The sequence below is a fragment of the Bubalus bubalis genome, chromosome 11, assembly GCF_019923935.1.
Source record: "Bubalus bubalis isolate 160015118507 breed Murrah chromosome 11, NDDB_SH_1, whole genome shotgun sequence".
NCBI classification, from domain to species: Eukaryota; Metazoa; Chordata; class Mammalia; order Artiodactyla; family Bovidae; genus Bubalus; species Bubalus bubalis.
This window is the reverse complement of record NC_059167.1, coordinates 68,999,163-69,017,770: the sequence shown is the minus strand read 5'-3', so window position 1 is coordinate 69,017,770 and position 18,608 is coordinate 68,999,163. Positions and strand designations below refer to the sequence as shown.

Genomic DNA, 18,608 nt, shown 5'->3' with positions numbered 1-18,608 from the left:
CGATATATATTACTCAGCCATAAAAAGAGTGAAATAATGCCATTTGCAGCTACATGGTTGGACCTGATTATCATACTAAGTGAAGTAAATCAGACAAAAACAAATATCACCTACATGTGGAATCTAAAAAGTAATACAAATGAACTTATTTACAAAACAGAAAGAGACTCACAGACATTGAAAATAAACTTATGATTATCAAAGGGGAAAGAGGAGAAGGGATAAATTTGAAATTTGGGATTAACATGTACACACTACTATATATAAAACAGATAAACAACAAGGACCTACTGCACAGCACAGGGAGCTATATTCAATATCTTGTAATTAACTATAATGAACTACTGCACAATTGCACTCATCTCACACGCTAGCAAAGTAATGCTCAAAATTTTCCAAGCCAGGCTTCAACAGTACGTGAACTGTGAACTTCCAGATGTTCAAGCTGGATTTAGAAAAGGCAGAGGGACCAGAGATCAAATTGCCAACATCTGTTGGATCATCAAAAAAGCGAGAGAGTTTCAAAAAAACATCTACTTCTGCTTTATTGACTATGCCAAAGCCTTTGACTGTGTGGATCACAATAAACTGTGGAAAACTCTTAGAGATGGGAGTACCAGAACACCTGACCTGCCTCCTGAGGAATCTGTATGCAGGTCAAGAAGCAACCATTAGAACTGGACATAGAACAACAGACTGGTCCCAAATCGGGAAAGGAGTACGCCAAGGCTGTCTATTGCACCCTGCTTATTTACCTTATATGCAGAGTACATCATAGGAAATGTTGGGCTGTATGAAGCACAAGCTGGAATCAAGATTGGCGGGAGAAATATCAATAACCTCAGATAGGCAGATGCCACCACCCTTATGGCAGAAAGCTTAGAATAACTAAAGAACCTCTTGATGGAAGTGAAAAAGGAGAGTGAAAAAGTTGGCTTAAAACTCAACATTCAGAAAACTAAGATCATGGCATCTGGTCCCATCACTTTATGGCAAATTGATGGGGAAATAGTGATAGACTTTATTTTGGGGTTCCAAAATCACTGCAGATGGTGACTGCAGCCATGAAATTAAAAGACACTTGCTCCTGGGAAGAAAAGCTATGACCAACCTAGACAGCATATTAAGAAGCAGAGACATTACTTTGCCAACAAAGGTCCATCTAGTCAAAGCTATGGTTTTTCCAGTAGTCATGTATGGCTATGAGAGTTAGACTATAAGGAAAGCTGAGTGCCAAAGAATTGATGCTTTTGACCTGTGGTGTTGGAGAAGACTCTTGAGAGTCCCTTGGACAGCAAGGAGATCCAACCAGTCCATTCTGAAGGAAATCAGTCCTGAATTTTCATTGGAAGGACTGATGCTGAAGCTGAAACTCCAATACTTTGGCCACCTGATGCGAAGAACTGACTCATTTGTAAAAACCCTGATGCTGGGAAAGATTGAAGGCGGGAGGAGAAGGGGACGACAGAGGATGAGATGGTTGGATGGCATCACTGACTCGATGGACATGAGTTTGAATAAGCTCCTGGAGTTTCTGACGGACAGGAAGGATTGGTGTACTGCAATTCATGAGGTTGCAAAGAGTTGGGCATGACTGAGTGACTGAACTGAACTATAATGAAAAAGGAACTAAAAATGAATGTAGACAAACTGAATCACTTTGTTGTACACCTGAAACTAACAACATCGTAAATCAACTATACTTCAATTAAGAAAAAAATCTTTGGCTCACAGTAGAGTGCTACCTTTCAGCTTGGCAGACCAATTCCCTCACCATCCAGCTACAAGGTCATGTCCCTCCACTCCCTATACAGTTTTCCCTTGGTATCCATGAGGGATTGGTCCCAGGAGCCCCATGGATACCAAAATCTGTGGATGCTCAAGTTCCTTATGAAAATGGTGTAGTATTTGCATATAAACCGAAGCATATCCCTCCATATACTTTAAATCATCTCTAGATTGCTTATCATATTTAATGCAATGTAAATGCCATGTAAATAGTGGCCAGTGCAGTGCAAATTCAAGTTTTGCTTTTGGAAGTTTCTGGAATTTTTTTTTCAATTATCTTACATTTTAGTTGCTTGAATCCGTGCATACAGAACCCGTGGATATAGAGGGCCAACTGTACTCCCATTAAACACATCTTTCTAGAGATCTTAACCAAACACGCCTCTTTGTACTTCCATCCAGGCTGTTTCCTTTGCCTGTGATGCTCTAAATTTTCTTGCTTGCTCTGGCGTTTGACATTAACCAATGTCTATGCATACCTCCCTCCTCAGACACTGGGATTCTTCCTTTATAAGCTGAATGAACTTAAACAAGTTACTTGGTTTATCTGAGCCCTGGTCTCCTCATCTCCAAATTGGGACTAACAGTAATTCCCAGTGGTGTAGCTTGAGGTCCCAGGGGGAGTGAGAGGAAACGAAGTTACCCCAGACATGAATGCCATGAAGACTTGGATAAGAGGATGTTAGAGAAGTGGTGGAAAAGCTGGGTTTGTTCAAATGCATTTACAACATTTGTGGTCAGAACAAGAGACAACAGAGGAGATGGTCAAAAGACAGGGACTTTTAAATAACATGTTCCTTCTCCTGATAGTAACACCTGCCCATGCTCCCCCCTGTCATCTCTGGACCAGCTGGTGGGAAGGCTAAGGAGAGTTCATGCAGCTTCTAGTGCAAGTCTGGACACACAGAGCTCAAGAAACACTAGTTATGATGATTATTTTGTTTCATCAATGCTCCCATGGTGCTTTATACATAATGTATTACGTCATTTATTTGGGGGGAGTTGCTGACCTGCTTTGTGCCTCAGTGTCCTCATCTGTAAGATGGGAATGAGAATAGTGTTCATCTTTGGTCGTGAGAAGAGAAGCTGAGATACTAGGTGAAAGCTTTCTGTATATTGAGCACCCGAAAGTTGTGGCTGTTACAGACATTTGTTGTTAGCAAGTCAAGCAACAGGGAAGAGTGGGCCTCAAAAGCATCAGGTATATTTAGGCAGGTTTGGGAGAACATAAATGTTAGGGCTCCCTCTAGCGAGGATCTGGAGAAGTGCAGCCAGTGCCCCACCAACCTGTGATAGGTGGGCATCCACAGGCGGCTGATTAGCGGCACAGCAGCAAGGAGCCTGTGAGCTGGGAGTCTTGCAGGCTTTGCTGACCTCCTGGGTTGGATTAGGAGATTTATGGAGAGGCAATAGGATTTCAAATGTAAAGGCTGTGAAAAACATTACACATAGTATGGGACAGGCCAGGGGTTGTGCAAGCTTCCTCTCTTGTAAAATTGCTTGAGGATGGAAGACTCTGGGAAAGATTCCTTTTCCAAAGAGCATCCCAAGCAAGAGTAAAGGATCACTGCAGCCACTTATGGACTTCCAGGTGGAACAGGTGGTAAAGAATCTGCCTGCCAACACAGGAGACACAGGTTCAATCCCTAGGTCAGGAAGATTCTCTGGAGGAGGAAATGGCAACCTACTCCAGTGTTCTTGCCTGGAGAATCCCATGGATAGAGGAGCCTGGTGGGCTACAGTCCATGGGATCACAAAGAGTCAGACACAACTGAGTGTACACACACACACACATACACAAACCCGTTCAATGCCCCAGAATTAGTCTGGGTATTGAACACTGATCAGAAAGAAGAGATGTTGGGGATTGTGTTGATGTCTATATGACTTAAAACATACATGTGGATTAAGGGAATGGGCTGAGGCTTAAGGGGGAAAATGCATGCCTCAACAAAAGCTCTCTTGGTTTCTCAGGCCCTCTCTGTGGCTCACCACCCTTCAAACTGTCAGCCTTTTGGATGTCCCTCTTTTTGAACCACTTCCCTCCAGAAGAAACTCTGGGAGGATGACTAACCCTGGGAGAAGGAAACTCAAGGGGGCAAGTGGAAAAAGTCAGGCCAGGCCATCAGGCTGTGGGGAGGAGAGAGAATAAAGGGAAGATCTTCCTTTTACAGGAAGCTGTGGCTCTAGGAGATATGGGAGGGGTGAGGCTGGACCAGCACTTAGTGGCAATTGTCTGTATTGTCTGAAGGGAGAAGGAATCAGAAAGAATGTTCTCAGACCTGGGGTGGGATGCTCTAAGAAGGTAAACTCTGATCTCTTCCTCCAGAGAGTTCAGTAGGATATGACCTGATCTTCAAGGGTACACATTAAGAACCAGAGCAACCTTAACTCAGGATTTGGGATCTTCTAAAAAGAGGGGCATGCACCATGAGAGAGAGATTCCATGCTGGTCTTCGTTTGAGGTGGGAAAGTACTGGGGTGTTGGACGTGGTGATATGGAACCAAGAAGGGAGGTAGGAGGTCTGTTACTGCCAAAGCAATTGAAGATTAAGTAAGTAGTTTCTACTCTGGAAGCTGCTTACTCTCCAGGGAAGCAAGGATACACTGTAATAGAGTTTCACATGAGGATGCAGGCTGGGGAAGTGGGGCAGAAAATGCAAGCTTGGCTGCCTTATGATACTGTTGTGATGTGTGTATTTTGCTCCTTGGAGCTTCACAAACCCAAATTAGGGAAAGCCACTGTGAGGCAAAGGGCTAAGACTTACCATCAGGCAGCAACTTCAACACCCAGCAAAGTGTAAAAAGTGTGCAGTAGTCCCCCCTTATCCTTGAGGATACATTGTAAGACCCGCAGTGGATGCTTGAAACCATGAATAACACCAGACTCTCTATATACATGTGTGTATATGTGTGTGTGTGTGTGTGTATATATATACACACACACTGTTTTTTCCTGTACACACATGCCTATGATAAAGTTTAATTTATAAATTAGGCACAGTGAGAGATTAATGATAATAATAAAATACAATAATTAAAATGATATACTATAATAGAAGTTACATGAATGTGGTCTCTCTCAAAATACCTTACTGTACAAGGTAATGCCTTTCCTACCATAATGAAGCACTTAATATACACTGTGACTATAACTTGTAGTTGAGGTACAGCACTAGAAAAACTAGCAAGAATTTCTTTATCCTTCACAACTTTATGGATAGAAGACTCATTCTTACTGGAGAACAGCCTCAGCATATACTCCTCCCCCCCTTTCCTTATTAAGTTGAGGACTTTTAGTTTTCTCTTAAAGGGAGCCCTTGATGGCTTTTCTTTGGCTTATCTGAATTGCCAGCATCACTCCTCTTGCATTTGGGGGCTGATATTAAGCAAAATCAGGGTGACTTGAACACAAGCCCTGACTTGAACACAAGCCCTACCAGGACAGTCAGATGACCCAGGAAGCTACCATGTGACTCATGGACAGGATGGACTGACACTCCCAGGAGGACCGGGGAGGACAGACTGACACTCCCAGGAGGACCAGGGAGGACGGACTGACATTCCCAGGAGGACCGAAGAGGATGGACTGACACTCCCAGGAGGACCGGGGAGGACGGACTGACATTCCCAGGAGGTCTCAGGAGGGGAGCACAGGATTTCCTCACGCTGCTCAGAATGGTGCACAATTGAAAACTTCTGAGTTATTTCTGAAACTTTGCACATAATATTTCTGGACTGTGGTTGACCAACTGCAGGAAGTTAAACCACGGATAATGGAGTACTTTGGTATTTTACTCATATGTACGTACGTGTTAAATCATCGTGGGAAAATTATGCCTGAGAAAGTAGAGTGGATGTGTTCAAAAATCAAGATCAGACTGGTAACTGCTGACCTAAGAGCTTTGTCCTCTCCGGAGCCTGAATGTGAATGCAGGCATTGTTCCTGCTCCAGACACCCTTGTCACTGAATATCAGAGCTTCAGAGGATTTATACTGTCTGCCTAGGGTGTGCTCCTCACAGCTCTTCACAGAGCTCCAAATCATACCTTCTGGAACTTTCTATTCTTTTTGTGCCACCAAGTCTTATGCATCGCATTAACCTAAGGCAATTAGCTTTATCAGGAAGAAAAGAAAGACTGGACTTGACTTTTCTCTTTCCAGATGGTGAAACTGCCAGATCAGATGCTCTGTTTCTATCTCCCTTTGGGCAGTTGCTTAGTGCTGTTGTGGAACTTTCTAACCATCTCAATTTTGCAGGTGAGCAGAAGCAAATAACCCCCTTCTCCTTAAGTGGCCTGTAGGGATAGGGCCCAAGAACTTCCCCAGAAACACTTGTATTTCTGATGACTGTGCACTGGAGCTTTGATTATTTTACAGTGATTAAATAGTAAAGGGGCCTTTCTAATGGTTAACTTGGACGCCCTGAATAGAAAACTACTGAAGACTCAATTCAGTCGAAAACCTGGTTAGATTCATAACTCACTGAAATTACTGGCTAAAGTGAAGAGTCAAAGTGTTGGTCGATCAGTTGTTTTTAAGCCTTTGCGACCCCGTGGACTGTAGCCTGCCAGGCTCCTCTGTCCATGGGATTTCCCAGGCGAGAATACTGGAGTGGGTTGCCACTTCCTTCTCCAGGGGATCTTCCTGACCCAGGGATTGAACCCAGGTCTCCTGCATTGCAGGCAAATTCTTTACTATCTAAGCTACCAAGGAAGCCTGAGATTACTGGCTGGATGAGTAGATTTACTAGATATTTAACCAAGATCCAAGACAATTCAGATTCCTTATTTTAGATATGAATTTTGATAATTTTCCAAACTTCAAACATGGCTTTTTTCCCCAATTTTATTTTTTTTAAACTAGAAGCTGGCAATTAACTATCTAGATAGTATTTTCTTTTTTCATATATGGATTCTGATGAACGGAAAAATAAAGAAAATTGAGGTGCCACATCATAACTTTGCAAACTACCTTTCATCAGTGGAAAACTGTTAAGAAATCCAGTGATCTAATCCAAATAACCTTGCAGTCATTTGGGCTTCCCAGGTGGTGCTAGTGGTAAAGAATCTGCCTGCCAATACAAGAGATGCAAGAGCTGCAGATTTGATCTCTAGGTCGGGAAGATCCCCTGGAGGAGGAAAATGGCAACCCACTCTAGTATTCTTGCCTGGAAAATTCCATGGAAAGAGGAGCCTGGCAGGCTACAGTCCATGGGGCTACAGAGTCAGACACGACTGAGCAGCATATCATTTAGGAAGCCCACTGAGAGGGTAGTTCCAAGCAGTGTTTGTGCCCAATTAAACTGTCCTCCCTAAGAGTTACTTCTCACACTTGGGCACTCTCTTGAGTTTCTTGACTTGAGGATGTTCTGAAAATGTTGTGTCTTTGTTTCCAGAGGTCTTCACGGAAGCTCTCTGGAAATAAGGTCCTCCCAAAGGGTATAGGAGAAGGTGGCGATAGGGGATGAGATAGTTGGATGGCATCACTGACTCAATGGACATGAATTTGAGCAAACTCTGAGAGATAAGTCTGGCGTGCTGCAGTCCATGGGGTTGCAAAGAGCTGGACTTGACTTAGTGACTGAACAACAACAAAGGGTTTCCATCCCAGGCCTGGAGGGTCTGAGTTATCTTACACTTCAGTGCTCTTCTTCCCTGGGGTGGGGACAGGGGTGGGAATGACCTAACACAGCCTTATGTTTGATCTGGAGCAGCCGTTCCTCAGGGCATCCAGCCGCCTGGTCCTGCCTCTTTGCCAGAGTCCTGGGCCACTCAGTGGTTTCCTGCAGAGTCCCATGACCCTGCTCTCCTCCTCAAGTCCGACCCCATGGGGATGCCCAGACCATCCCACACATCTGTCTGAATATGACTTTCAACATTTCTTCACCAACTGTCTGTTGGCTGCCAGCTGTGTTCCAGGCACCTTCGGAGACCCTGGGAACATGGCAGTGAGCAAAACAGACAAGAGACCTGCTTCCAGAAGGCTCTCTCTTGTCAGGTGATGCAAGGCAGCACAAAAAGCAAACCAGATCAGACCATGCCGGACAGTGAGAACAAGAAAATGAGAGAGGATGGTAGGAGAGGGAAGCCTTGGGTGGGCGGGGCGGTTGGGATGCTTCAGAGAGGCTGTCAGGGAAGGCCTCTCTGAGAGAAGACAGTATAACTGAGGCCTGAACCCTAAGAGTGACCCAGCCACGCAGACAACCACAGGAGGAATGTTCCAGACAGACGGAAGATCAGGAAAGTCCATGAGGTAGGAGCAGCCTTAGGATACGGGAGGAAGAGTGGGAAAGCTGTGGGGTGGAGCAGGGGCTCAGGCTCCTGGCTTATATGAAGGGCACACGTGGGACTCAATCCAGTCTCAGGATATGAATGGTGCTTCCCTAGTGTCTCGGTGGTAAAGAATCTGCCTGCCAAGCAGGAGATCCGAGTTCAACCCCTGGGTCAGGAAGATCCTCTGGAGAAGGAAATGGTAACCTGCTCCAGTATTCTTGCCTGGGAAATCCCATGGACGGAGGAGCCTGGTGGGCTACAGTCCACAGGGTCGCAGAGTGAACAGAAGCCGGTGTTCAAGGTCCCGAGGAGGGGACGGGCTAGATGAGAAGTTTGCCAGATGTTCTACGGCAGAAACCCTGTCTTCCCGGAACACGTGAGCCTCTCCCAGTGACAGTGCTCCCTAAACACCTGCCCCACCTGCCTTTTCGTGGCACCCTGTGTGTGCTCCCGTATGTCCGACTCTTTGTGACCCCACAGACTATAGCCCTTCTGGCTCCTCTGTCCATGTGATTTCCCAGGCAAGAATACTGGAGTGGGCTGCCATTTTTTTCTCCAGGGAATCTTCCTAACCCGGGGACCAAATCTGTGTCTCTTGGGTTTCCTACACCACAGACGGATTCTTTACCGCTGTGCCAACTGGGAAGCCAATGGGAGACTGGGGAGGTCAAGTAAGCTTGTGTGGCCAGAATGTGGTGCCATGAGGTGGACTGTGTGTGCAGGGTGCTAGTTGTCAGGGCCTGGCTCCCAGATATGGATGCCAGAGCAGAGGAAGGCAGAATGCCTCATCAACTCCCTCCTTCCTCAAGTTTGGCCCAAAGCAGAGAGATGTTGTTGGCCCAATGCCAGCCTGGACTAGTCGGACCTGACTGACGACCTCTTTTCTGGTTTATCACCTTCACCTTTCACACCATGGCTGTGGAAGCCCTGCACCCAGCTTGATGCACAGCTGCTTGGGTGTGCCCCTGGTGGGGGCAGTCAGCCCGAGGAGGCCTCGGCCTGAAGGGAAGACGGCGGCGGGACCAGCTGTTCAGGAGGCTGCTCCACCTGGGGTTCTGCTGGGGCCTGCGGCTGAGAACTAACCACTGTGCTGACTCACCATGATTGTGGTTGAGAAAAACCCAGCAAGATGGTGACTCCCATGAGTTCAGGAGCTGTAAAATATAGGCCAGGGAGCCTCAGTTGGATGGGGCTTCAGCAGTGAAAAACCAAGGTTTTTTCTGCCCTCTCCCCATCTCTTTTATGGTATGGAGCCACAAGGGACCTACAAGATCCTGGGCATTTCCCCCTGCAGCCCCGTGGGGACTGCAAACCAGGTCAGGAAATGGGCAAAAGGGCAGAAGCAGTGTCTGTGTCCAGGCCTCTGGGGCCTCATCAGTCTTTCTGCTGTGGCTGAGCCCAGATCTGGCAGGTTCTCTGTCTCAGACCTCTGATGAGCTTCACTCTTCAGCACTGTGCTCGGCCCATTAAATACAGAACAGTGTGGAGGACAGAATAATGGCTTCCCAAGGATGCTCACAGCCTAATCCCCAGGACCTTTGAATATGTGACCTGACTTGGCAAAAAGGGGTTAAGCAGGCATGATTAGCATTGTAGACCTTGAGATAGAGAGGATTAACTAGCTGTTGTTTAGTCACTCAGTCGTGTCTGACTTCCTGCAACCCCTTGGACTGCAGCCCACCAGGCTCCTCTGTCCATGGGATTTCCCAGGCAAGAGTACTGAAGTGGGTTGCCATTTCCTCCTCCAGGGGATCTTCCTGATCCAGGGATTGAACTTGGGTCTCTTGTATTGGCAGATGAATTCTTTACCACTGAACCACCAGGGAAGCTACAAATTATCCATTTGAGCCCATTCTAATCACGGGAGTTCTTAAAAGCAGACAACCTTCCTTGGGTGTGCCCAGAGAGAGAAATGTGAGGGTGGAAGAAGGTCAAAGAGATGGCAGGGTAAGGACTTGTGGTCCTGCTGGTTCTGAGATGTCAGGGGCTGTGTGAATGACCAGAGAGTCCTCCAGAAGCTAAGGGTGACCCCAGGTGACAGCCATCGAGGAAATGGAGACCTCAGTCCCACAACCCATGAACTTCCAACACCCGAAAAAGCAAAGAAAGGACTCTTGATCAGAGCCTAAGCAGAGAAACAGCCCTGCTGATGCCTCGATTTCAGCCCCGTGAGCCTCAGGGGACTTCTGGACCATAGAACTGAGATATGATATATTTGTGTTTAAAACTGCTTAAGTAAGGCGATGTGTTATAGCAGCAATAGAAAACTAACACAAATGGCTACAGAGTAGAATATATTTTATAAATCAATATAATTGTCTTGCCTGTGGGACCCTAACTTCCTTGGTAGCTGCCAGTGTTGGAGAAGTCGCTTTTCATGGCTGGCTGTGTGTTGGTGGAAGGCAGGCATCCTTCCTTCTGGTCCTATGCCTTTCTCGGCACATCTGAGTTTACTTCTCTGCTCTATTGTTGCTGGCATTGCCCCAGCCTGGCCCCTGGGAGAGATGGTGCTGGAGGATGGCCTTTTCAGGAAGCTGATAGGACCACTTACTGCTTCCTGTCAACTTGGCTGCTTCAGAGAGGCAGCCCCTGACCCCTCACCCCAGGCTGGTGGTTCACACACAACCTCCAAGCCACTCTTCTCTCCTCCAAGTGTCCTCCTGGAGCAAGTAAGTTGTCTCAGGTTGTAGCTAAGGCCTCCAGACTGTGCTGGGTCCAAGCAAATTCATGGCTTTCCTCCACTACAGCACATGACTCCAGGGAAGCCCGGAAGTGGCCTCAGGCCCCTTCCACTGACCACCCCGCCTGTCCTCTCCCCACTTCCTCCCTCCTGGTGACCCAGGGGCAGATGTGTTTACTGGGACTGCTGCTCAGGAAACTCCAGCTGGAAGAGGCGGGGTGGGGTGGGGGGTGAGCATACAATCTCGCTTCTTCTTAGATGCTTGGTGGGGAGTCTCACTTATTTCTTTCCTTCCCCACCCTCCTTGGGATGGGCCTGTCAGTGGTAGTGACGGCGGGGAGAAGCCCTTCCCACTAGCTCTTCTTTCACACCTTGCTCTCCCTCTCCTCCTCAGCCTTTTCCCAGCTCCCACTCCAGTAAAGAAACTGTTCCCATTCACAAAGCCTGTAGCCCCTAGTGGTTATTAGCCCATAGCTGTGCAGTGTCTTGCTTGCATAGAACAGGTACTTAATACATGTCCTTTGCCCCCACCCCTCAAACACAGAGCAAACAGCAGACAGCAGTTTCAACCATAAACAATTGGGTAGAGTCTCCAGTTTTCTCTAAAGCCTCTAAACAGGAAGATTCAAAAACATCACCAGGGCCTCAGCCCTTTACACTCTCTCCACCTGTCCCCGCTCCCTGCCACCCCAATGGGCCAGATTCTAGCTAGGGAGGGCCAACAAGAGACTCCTTTACCTTTCAACATTGTCTGACCTGTGCCTGGGATTCCACGTCTTTCTAATTTTGTGGATGTGGTCAATTTAGTTATTTGCTAAACTTTCAGTGAAATAATGTCTAACGGCATTCAATTTCAATACACATACTGTATTCCCCATAATTACATTTTCTCCATAGATGATTTTTGGCCTTCATTTTTCCACCAACAGGGCTTGTTAAGCGAGCTTCACCTCATGGTTCATGTTGCATCCCCAGACTACTTGAAGGACAGTGCAAGGCAGAGTCAGGCTGGTCATACTGAGAGTGAAACTGCCACCTAGTGGTCATTAGAGGCGTGACTACCTTTCCATGAACTCTCTGGTTACTGATTACAGTATTTGGAAAACACTCAGTTAACAGTTTTCTTTTAAACTAACTTAGAACTTGTGGAGTCACAAGTGGAATCACACCAAGAAATGTATCCACTTCAAAACATTATAGTAAAGAGGCTAGGCATATATGGATATTTTCAAATCAAAATGATTCATGAAACAAAAATCAGATTGACATGCACCAAAGGGTCAAAGTAAGACATTTTTCCCTTTGACTAAGATGTGTATGTGTGTGCTCAGTCCTGTCTGACTCTTTGCAGCCCCCTGGACTGTAGCCAACCAGGAGCCTGTGTCCATGGGGATTCTCCAGGCAAGAACACTGGAGTGGGTTGCCATGCCCTCCTCCAGAGGATCTTCCCAACCCAGGGATTGAACCTGTGTCTCTTGTGTCTTCTGAATTAGCAGGTGGATTCTTTATTGCACCACCTGGGAAGCCCTCCTTTGACTAAACTTAAATCCAAATGAAGTCCCACAAAGATAAAACAAGCAAACCAGGCAATCAAACGCCTAAACCAAACAGCTCAAAAAAAAAAAAAAGGGAATAGCTTTTCATATTTTTCATATACCCCACACACATCTTCCAAGTGCTGGCTGGCTCTGGTCAGTGCCCAGAAGTTTAGTGGGCATTGGAGCAGCTCATCACAACACACTGTGGGATTTAAAACCAAGTATAGGGTTGCTGAGGGTTAGACACTACTGAGTGACTTCACTTTCACTTTTCACTTTCATGCATTGCTGCTGCTGGTGCTAAGTCGCTTCAGTCATGTCCGACTCTGTGTGACCCCATAGACGGCAGCCCACCAGGCTCCCCCGTCCCTGGGATTCTCCAGGCAAGAACACTGGAGTGGGTTGCCATTTCCTTCTCCAATGCATGAAAGTGAAAAGTGAAAGGGAAGTCGCTCAGTCGTGTCTGACTCTTTGTAACCCCATGGACTGCAGCCCACCAGGCTCCTCCATCCGTGGGATTCTCCAGGCAAGAGTACTGGAGTGGGGTGCCATTGCCTTCTGGAAATGGAAACCCACTCCAGTGTTCTTGCCTGGAGAATCCCAGGGACGGGGGAGCCTGGTGGGCTGCCGTTTATGGGGTCGCACAGAGTCGGACACGACTGAAGCGACTTAGCAGCAGCAGCAGTATAGGAGAATGTATCGGGAGGCCACAAGGGAGACCTGCTGACCCTACAGAGAGTGAAACCTGAAGTGATTCATCAAGATTAGGTGTTGTCAGGTAGGAGTGACAGAGGCAGGAGGGGGTTCTACCAAACTGAAGGAAGGGCCCATGCAGGCCCTTCCCAGAGGGTGGACAAGGCATGTGAGTTCAGGTGTTGGTGGGATGAACAGTGTGGCTGAAAATGTAATGCAGCTTAAAGTCTTGTGCCAACAACACATTTCTTGATGCCTATTTTACCTATTTATCAGCTACTTATGTTTTCTAAGTACACATACAAAAGAGTATAAGACATTGAGAGAAATTTAAGAAGACATGGAAGCATGCTGTAAAGATATCAGTTCTCACCACTTTGAGCTTATAGATTTAAAAGAAACCCAATAAAAGTCCTATCATTTTTTTTTCTTATTGTGCAAATAGACAAGCTACTTCTAAATTTTTGTTTAGAAATGCAAAGGGCCAAAGACAGCTAAGACCATCTTGAAAAAGAACAAGCTGCAAGCCTTATCTTATTAAAGACTTGATGAAACTAAATAAATTAGAAAGCTGGCACTATCTACTGAAAATGAACATACATGCACCCACTGACCCAGCCATTCCACTCCCAGGTGTGTACCCTAATGAAAATGCATAGATATTTAACAGGAATTTATACTAGATCATTCAAGGAAGCACTATTCAAAATAGTTCTAGACCGTGACCATTCAAATGCCTATCAGCGCTGTGATGTCTTTGCAATATGGAATTCTATACAGTGAGTGTGAATGATTTACAAGTATACACAACCCTATGGATGCATCTCACAACCATAACATCAAAAAGGAAAGAAGCCAGAATACACACTATACAATTTCCATGAATAAAGTACAAAAATGGCCCAAACTGATTGTGACAGTTGATTGTTTTACTAGGTCTGCTTCTTCATCTTTCCTGGTACCTTTGTCCTGTGCCATGTGACTACAGCTCCTTTCACTAAGCACATGGAGCACACTTCCCCAACAGGGCCAGGACGAGGGTGAGACAAGCGAGGCATTTAATTACCCTGGACGCTAAGTGTGAGGGGTCATCAAAACCCTCAATAGTGAAAAAGATTTTAATGCAATATTAAAAAAAATTAATGCAAAAAACCCATGGTGAACAAAATATCAGCATTTTGTTAATACAACCCACCTGATTGTAGCCCACCAGGAGCCTGTGTCCATGGGGATTCTCCAGGCAAGAACACTGGAGTGGGTTGCCATGCCCTCCTCCAGAGGATCTTCCCAACCCAGGGATTGAACCTGTGTCTCTTGCATCTTCTGAATTGGCAGGTGGATTCTTTACTGCACCACCTGGGAAGCCCTCCTTTGACTAAACTTAAATCCAAATGAAGTCCCACAAAGATAAAACAAGCACACCTCACCTGCAACTTACTGGAGTGTTCAGAAAAATCTGTGTAGTTACTTATTTTGAACTCTACCCACAATTACATATAACAAAACACTTAGCATTATTTGGATCATGATTTTTAAATTCATTAGGCCCAGACAAAATTAAAACATAAGAATGTTTCCTGAACTAGCATTTCATTTGCTTTGAATTTTTGCTAAATTCATCTTTACAGTTAGCTTTAAATCGACCAGCTTTCAATGAAAAGAATAATTTTTATAATCATTGTTTTTTCAGCCATAAGATTACTGCTAACATGTGTAAGACCAGAAAGTATGACTTTTTTATGCATAGAAATTAGATATAATTATCAGTTAGCATTGATTGTTTGAGGAGCAATTAATTAGCCATCTATTGACCAACTGTCTATCACTCAGCAACCCACCATCTATTTGTCTTCATTCCTGATGGGAAGAAGTACAGCAACTAATCAGAAATGTGATTTGTATGGTTTTCCTGATGTGGAAACTTCCTTCTCCTCTTAGCTGGGTTGGATTGATCCTAGCAATTTGATGCCAGAGAAAGTAAGATGAAGATAAAATGGAAAAATCTGTATCTAAATAATAGCACTTGTGATTTTTTCCTGCAGCTCCCAATAGAAAGACTTTTATTTGCTTTTCAAAAAGACGTACGACCATTATGATGGGATCTTTCTGGAGAAAATAAATTTCTATTTAGTGTCAGATTTTCTACCTAGTTCAAGCACTGCCCCCTCGTCTGGCCCTCACAGCACTGTGCCACACTTTCTGCAGCAGAGGAGGGCCAGGAACAGTGCCAAGACCTGTATCGTATCTCCTTTTTATGGATAAAGACACAGAACCAAAGAGAGGTTGCCTCATTTGCCCTAAGGCTCACAGTAAGAGCTCACAATTAGCAGAGCTCACAATGAACTCAGGTGTCAAACTCTGGAGTATGAGCTCTTCATAACCAAAAGTTGCCTTCAAATTGTACCATAAACTCACAGTTTCAAAGGAGCTGTGATAAATCCTCTTTTAAAGTGCATACTTATTTTTTAAACAGGGCTACATCTCGCTAATTTACAGCAGGTGTAAATCTAAATTTTTACACACATTAGGTTTGCTTAATGTGTGGAGGGGCATACCTATAGTATGAGTTTATAATAAATGAGCTCATTCTGAAACTAATGACTTAGAACATGTGCTTGTAGATTGATTAACAGGGCTTCAGCCAAGGTCTTATAGCTTAGCAGAGACTCTGGAAAGAAATGGAATAAAATGAAAATAGTGTTCTGTAAAATGGACTACTGGTACATATGTAAGCCAATCAAATGTTTTCACTGACGGGAAAAACACCGACAGTATTTCTGGCTGTAAAGCTTCTTTCTCTGTTTTGCCCCTTCTGTATTTCTGATTTGTAGGAGACTTCCTCCTCCTTTTGTCCCTTCTCACCAGCATGAGCAGAAGCAAAAAAGTAAAAAGTTTAAGCAGATCATTCAACAGATACCCTCCCCTCTCTGAGCTTCTTTCACAGTCAAAACACTTTAGCTGGACTTCCCTGGTGGAACAGTGGTTAAGAATCTGCCTGCTAAAGCAAGGGACATGGGTTTGATCCCTGGTCCGGGAAGACTCCACGTGCCACTAAACAACTAAACCCCTGCACCACAACTTCTGAGCCTGTGCTCTAGGATCCATGAGCCACAACTACTGAGCCTGTGTGCTTAGAGACTGTGCTCTGCAACAAGAGAAGCCACCACAATGAGAGGCCTCAGTACAGAAACCAAGAGTAGTCCCTGCTCTCTGCAACTAGAGAAAAGGCCATGCTCAGCAATGAAGACCCAGTGCAACAAAAATATACTATATATATACATATATATGTATATATATATATTTTTAAACAAAACACCTTAGCTTTCAGGTGCAACAAATATATACTATATATATACATATATATATATATATGTATATATATATTTTTTTAAACAAAACACCTTAGCTTTCAGGAGGCCATGGTCTTCAGTCTCTGTTTTAGAGTCTATTCCATTCTGTTTCCTGGGAGCCTCAGAGAGCCCCCACCATCCACAGACAGCCCTTTGTTTCTCACTCTCAGAAGGGTGAGTTGTGAGATTTCAGGGATATGGTGGGAAATCTAGAGGCTTCTTCAGGTCCCATAATTCCTGCTTTGCCTTATGCCCCTCGGAGGATGCACTTCTGGGGAGGCTGTCCTGGACTCACGTTCCTCCTTCAGTCAGGGCCAAGAGGTCACAGCCAAAAGGATTCTTAGAGTGAACTGGTGACAACATGTGCTGAGGCTATCTATTCTCTTTTTTTTGTAATTTCTACCATTAGGAATTAGAGTCTCTGTTTTAAACGAAGTGCTGGATCTAATCACTCACCCTGGCAATATAGCCTTGCTCTTTAACCAAATCAGTCACCAGTTTCTTTCAAAAATGTAGCTAATGTAAGTTTCAATTGTGGGTAAAGTTCTCTCCTAGGTGCATCAGGGCATGAAAAGGTGAGAATACAGGTCTGTCCCCTGGGCAGATTGGAATGTGTTGACAGGGAATTAAGATACACACCACCCGATGAACTCTAAAACTGTGATACAAGGACTATTATAAAGAATGCGAGGGTGGGATAAATTCAGAGTGGGACAGGTGAATTTTGATGAGGGTATTTAGGGTGGCTTTTTCTTGGAAATGGGATTCACAGATCCCTTTGAAGAAAACATGCTTCCTTTCATTTCCCATCTTAGTCCCACCATTTATTAACTCACTCCAAAGTTGCCACAAATGCACTTATTAATCTTCCAACTTCCAGTCTTGCTCCACAAGATGCCTACTAACTCATTGGCACAGTTAATGTTCCAGAGTTACCCAGTCTTGGACCAGAAGGGTTTCTTTCTTGGGTAACCATGTACCTCATTCCCCATCATCCAAGTCATTTTTCCTTTGTGGACTTAGACTTTGGTGAACAATAAAATGATCTTAACTTTCATAGTTCATAGGGAAAAGATTTGGAAACAAATCAGCCATAGATTATATACAAATTGGGCTATTTTTTCATTCGAAAATAGTCTGCCCCAAAGAAAACCAGTTAACTATAAGCAAACATTTGCAGTAAAACTTGCTTACCTTTGACGATCTGGAACCAAAGATACATCTCCTGGAGGCAGCATAGGACTGATGAGGCAGGGATTTTATCCACTCTGCGTTCCCTTTCTCAACAAGATACAGCTGTGAAACCTCCAGGAGGTCACAATTTTGAGCTCATGGGCTGGCTGCTTTTTAGAATCACTGGGGCAGCATTTTGAACCTGCAGTTTCTTGAGTTCCATCTTTAGAGTTTCTGTTGCAGTAGATCTGAGTAGGGAAGAGAAAATTGCTTTAAAAAACCTGTATAAGCCAGGTTTGGAAGTGACCATTGGAGGGGATGTTCGTTGGTCTGTAAAATTTCTGGTGATTAGTGATACTGGATTAATGCTCTCCCATGATTCCAGTTTCACAGGTCCTTACAAGATCTGCAGCTGATTTAGGGAAGGAAAAGAATGGTTGTTGGGCAAGATTGGTAGTGGTCACCACGTGTGAGTTGGTTGCATTTTTTTCCTTCTATGTGGGAGAATGTTTCCTGTGAGTATGGTACACCGTCACAAAATGAGGTCGCATATACAAAGCATAATATTAAGTGATGCTGGAAAAAGAAATCAACCATACTGTTGCTATCTTTATACATTCCACTTTTCACGATTCCTCATTTTTTTCTTTTTATGCTTATGATCGTAACTGATACTCTTTTATCCTCCTGTTAGTATCCTCCTGGAAGCTTTCTCACATGGTTACAAAGGCTTTTTGCATTCCCCCCTCCCCTTTTAAGAACTTATTTATTTGATTGCATTGGGTCTTTATTGCAGTACGTGGGATCTTCATTGCATCATGAGGGATTACGTGGTGTAGGGACTAGCTAGTTGTGGCTTAGTAGTTGGCCCTGGTGGCTCCGTGGCACATAGGCTCCTGTTCCCCAACCAGGTATAGAACCTGCACCCCCTGCATTGCAAGGCATATTCCCAACCACTGGACCACCAATCAGGGAAGTCCCTCACTTTCCCTTTTAACATGCGTCTGCCCTTGCCAGGTTTCAGCGTATCTGGGTGTATACCACATTGGTGAATTTTAATACTTGGCCCAATAAATGTCTTGGGGGTTTCTGGGAGGCCACATTCACACTT

General features: G+C 44.9%; 1 protein-coding gene across 2 annotated transcripts in view; it reads right to left on the bottom strand.

The window, feature by feature from the left end:
* The window catches only part of RASGRP1 (RAS guanyl releasing protein 1), a 216,770-nt gene extending 199,138 nt beyond the window's left edge, over positions 1-17,632 (bottom strand). Inside the window, exon 1 of one of the 2 annotated variants that reach the window (XM_044925228.2) lies at positions 17,519-17,632. The gene's annotated coding sequence lies outside the window, so the exon portion shown is untranslated. The remainder of the gene's footprint in view (positions 1-17,518) is intronic. The other variant, XM_044925231.2, reaches the window with a different exon arrangement.
* Positions 17,633-18,608: the final 976 nt, after the last annotated feature.